General features: G+C 38.9%; 1 non-coding gene across 1 annotated transcript; it reads left to right on the forward strand.

Moving 5' to 3' along the window:
- Positions 1–3381: 3381 nt before the first annotated feature.
- On the forward strand, positions 3382–3488 carry LOC145055963 (small nucleolar RNA R71). The gene has a single exon (XR_013685506.1). It is a non-coding gene; the product is annotated as a small nucleolar RNA R71 (small nucleolar RNA).
- Positions 3489–4465: the final 977 nt, after the last annotated feature.

The following is a 4465-nucleotide window of genomic DNA, read 5'->3' on the forward strand; positions in this document are numbered from 1 at the left end:
CATTTAACCACTCTGGGGGTATATCTTCTTCGACCGGGATCACCGGTGGATCGTGATCTGCTTGCTCGCATCTCGGCCTTACCCTCCTTCCCGGCTCCTCGGGTCCTATTACCGCATCATCATGAGGAATAGCATAGTGTCCCCCTCCATAATCTTCGATAATTTTGGCTCTTCTAAAAAGAATGGTATTAAAAGGATGGGTCGGGACCATCGTCATCAAGTTCAATGTTCCTCTTTCCATTAACCCATAAGATTTGGCTAGGCGGGTCACACACATCCCACCATTGATCTTTGAAGTTTTGCAATCCTTGACCGCCCCCCAGCTAAATATGACGCCATGCAGTACGGAAGATTGCAAAAGTGTTTGGAGTAATAATACTCCATAAGTAGAAAATATCAAGGTTAGGAAGCTTGTCATCATCCTTCCGCGTGTTGATTGTATTTGCAATGAGGCGGTGAATCAATCTATGGGTGGGTGATCGAATACTCCCCTCTTGAGCGGACTTGGGGATATAAACTTTGTTGGCAATGGTATTCCACCAAGTGGAACCCACAACACCCTCCGAGAACTCCTTCTGGCAATGCTCAAGAAAGGTGTCAAAACCCTCAGTGGACACCAATTGTTGGTCATAAATACCCAACCTGTAAGCTAGTTCCACCATACTACATCGACAGAATTCACCACCAAAGCAAAAAGTAACCATTCCCGGATTGTAATAATCATTCCCTTCATGGAAATTAATGGTTGAGAAAAACGCCCAACATAGCTCCTTGAACATTGGTTCTTGAATGCGGAATAGTCGGTTCCATCAATCACAAGTGATGGATACACCACCATTCACAAAGACTTTGACAAGATACAGGGCCAACTCCTCTTCATAACGAACTCTTCCTAACCAATCACAATCTTATGCATTTGGCACATAAATTTCTTTCTTTTTAACCTCAACCAGCTTCTTCTTCCATCTTTTCATCGTGGATTCCGAATTAATTCTTGGAAAATTTAACCAAGGATGGTCTCCTTGGTTACCCCTAGAGCCTTGTCCACCTCTTGAAAACATTTTCTGCAACATAAGAAAACCATACAAACCAGAAAAGAGAAACATTAAAACTCAAAATCGGGGACTGCCTTCAGGGACTGACTCGTCGAGTCCACGAATAGACTCGGCGAGTGGCATGAACTGCTCGAGTCGCATGTCTGATTTCTACCATCTTATCCAGAAAAACTCAAAATTTTTTCCAGGGTTTTCTTTCGGAGTGCATATTAAGCATAAATTTGTAATAAATTTCGACCATAACGTTCTAATTAGACAAGAATTAAAAACCCTAGAATCCTAATCAAGTCAAAGAAACGGGTTGCAACAAAATGGGACCATTATTATACAAAAATTAAAGCTTTAAGAAGATAATAAACAAAAAATGTTACCTTGTTAGAAGAAAGTGGAAGAAATCAAAGAAAAATGAAGATTGTCGCTTGAGATAGTTTTGGCACGTCAAGTAGGTGTCGGCTGGTGTGAATGAATGTGGCTTTTCCAATTAGGGTAAAAACCCTAATTTACAGAAATGTAAAAATTATTTTTTTCAGTAATTTTAGTCGACTCATCGAGTCAACGTACGGCCTCGCCGAGTCAGGTCCCGAAATTAGTTCACATCTGCGTACTCGTCGAGTTAGTGTATAGACTCGCCGAGTCTATTAATCTGTTGAAAACATTTTTTCCTAAAAAAATTTCTTCTTTAAAAATAACACCATACCCCACACGTAGGCCTTAATTACCCTCAAGCAATCATTTATGGAAGAATATGAAGATTGAAAAAAAAAAAACTAAGTAATCCACACAAAACGAAAACTAAAAACGAAAAAGAAAAGAAAAGAAAACTCTTTTGACGGGCTGCCTCCCGTTAAGCACATCTTTTTGGAGGAGTCTTTAGCTGGACTCCATCCTGCATTACATTGGGATCCCCTTCTTTTATTTTTGTACTTTATATTTCTTCTTGTACAAATGGATTTTTCTCTTGTACGCCCTCTTCAATTCTTCCATTCTCTTTCTTGCAGTGATTTCTTCAGCTTTACGCTTTTTACGTCTACCATGCTTATTTTTTTTTTTCACTCCATCCTTTTCACGCTCCACTGTTTCCCTTCCCTTCTTATCTTTCTTGATTGCCTTTTTGGTTGTTACAGAATATGGTGCTTTGAAAGTGAAAACTTCACATGTAGTAGAAACAATCGCATGAGGCTTGGTTCTTTCGCTTTTGATTGGCATCTCTTCTATATCTAGCATAAGTGATTCAATAGAAGATTTATGATTATCACCATTCAAAGTTTTAAGATCCCGTTTATCTTCCAAACTTCCTCTATCCTCCTCTTGGATAGCCACATCATTCACGACAATTGCTTCAAGAAAAGCCAAATGTGCTTATTGGCGACTCGGCGAGTTTTTGTTATCAGTTTGTCGAATCGTCGAGTCCATATTGGCGACTCGGCGAGTCGAGTCGGGTTTACTCGAATTCTAGCTACTTACTTCTTTTGTTCGCACCTTGTTGAGATTTTTCTGGACAGAGGTCAGAGGGTTGTAAATTGGCTCAGAATTTGTTGTTATTGCATTCACATGCGCCATTCTTGGATTTTGCTTGGTATTGCTAGGAAGTTCACCAGGTGCTCTTTAGTTGATTCGTTGTGCAAGCTGACCTAGCTGTTTTTCAATTTTATTAATACATGCTTGCTGATTGCTAAGCATATTTTGCTGATCCTTCATCATAGCTTGATGTTCTCTAAGCATATTTCGTTGCTCTTTCATTTCAGCATCTGTATCATTGTGCCTCTTCTCAGACACAGCTACAAATCTTGTGAACATATCTTCCAAGTCAGCTTTCTTCTCCAGCACCGGTTCCTCTTTTTGATAAAAGCCCCTTTCTTTTTGCTTAAATTTCTCCTCTTTTGGCTTTTTGTACTCATCATAAGGAAGCCAATCCTTCTTGGGTTTCCGCCAATTGTCATCATACCTATCACCACTTGAATAACACACTTGCACCCTTTGGTTCCCGTTCTCGTCAAGATCACAATCTTTAGTGATATGAGGCCATCTACAATTCTCAAAACCGACCCTAATGGCATGGATGGATTGGTCCAGATTAGTCATTCTTCGATTCAAACTCTCTAGTTTATCCATCATTGCAACCATGATATCATTAACTGAGTTCACCGCCCCCCGACTTAGCTCATTCCTTGGGTTATGATATTCTCTAGAGTGCTTAGAGAATTCTTCAATTAGTTCATTGATTTCCAGGGGTGTCTTCTTAGTGAGAGGTCCTTGTGAATCAAGGAGTTTCCTTGTGGTCACATTCACTCCATCATAGAAAATGGAGATTTCTTGTTGGCTATTAAGATCATGATGTGGGCAGTTCCTCAGTAAACCTTTATATCTCTCCTAAGCCTCATAAAGGGATTCTCTATCTTGTTGTTCAAAATTAGCTATGGCTTTCTTCAACTTGGCTATTTTGAAGGAGGGAAAAATTGATCATTAAATTCTTCTTTTATCTTAGCCCATGTAATGATGGATCCGGGAGGGAGTGATTTGAGCCAATCTTTCACAACTCCTTTGAATGTGACGAGAAGCATGCGAAGCAAAATGGTTTCGCGAGGTACATTTGGAATGTTGAAGTAGTCGGCTACATCGTTGACCTCGTCTAAGTGCTTGTAAGCGTCTTCGTGATCTTTCTCGTAGAAGGGGATTTCCTTAAGTTGAGCAAGTATGTGGCCCTTTAGCTCGAAAGTGGCAGTGGCAGGAACCACAGGCGTGTTGGATCCTTAGGTCATGTAATGTATGCAAACAAAACAAGGAAAACGGGTAAAAAGAACAAAAAAAATAAAATAAAACACAAAACTAGAAATCAGCTATGGACTCGCCGCGCAGCTTTGACTGCACTCGGCAAGTTCACGGCTTAAACAGAAAATTTTTAATAAAAATCCTAAAAATAGAAAATTATTAAAACTTAAACTACTAACTAATTTACTAAAAAAAATAACTTTGTGCAAGATAATTCTCACACAAAGGATCGATAAAACTAGAAATTAGTGCTAATTTTTTAACCGCTCCCCGGCAACGGCGCCAAAAACTGGATGTGTATAAACCAACTAGTTTTATCCTACTCTTTAATTATGAATTAGACACACAAAGGTAGTTGACCTATCAATTGTGGTATAGTTAAATAAGTAGGGTATCGAACTCAGGGAACGGAAATTAAACTAATTACTAATATTATCTAAGAAGAAGTATTAAAAAGATAAGGTTTTCTCTAGTTTTACAAGACTAGAAACTTAACTAACACTTAACTAAGCAACTAACAGCTAAACAATTAAATTGCAACTAAATTCAATGATAAAGAGGACTTCTGTTTAGGTTCGAATCATTCGATCCTATGGTTGATTTTATGGTAAATATATCGGATTAATTTTTCATTGGCTACC

Source organism: Lactuca serriola, chromosome 5, assembly GCF_051521515.1.
Source record: "Lactuca serriola cultivar US96UC23 chromosome 5, Lser_US96UC23_V15, whole genome shotgun sequence".
In the NCBI taxonomy this organism is placed as follows: Eukaryota; Viridiplantae; Streptophyta; class Magnoliopsida; order Asterales; family Asteraceae; genus Lactuca; species Lactuca serriola.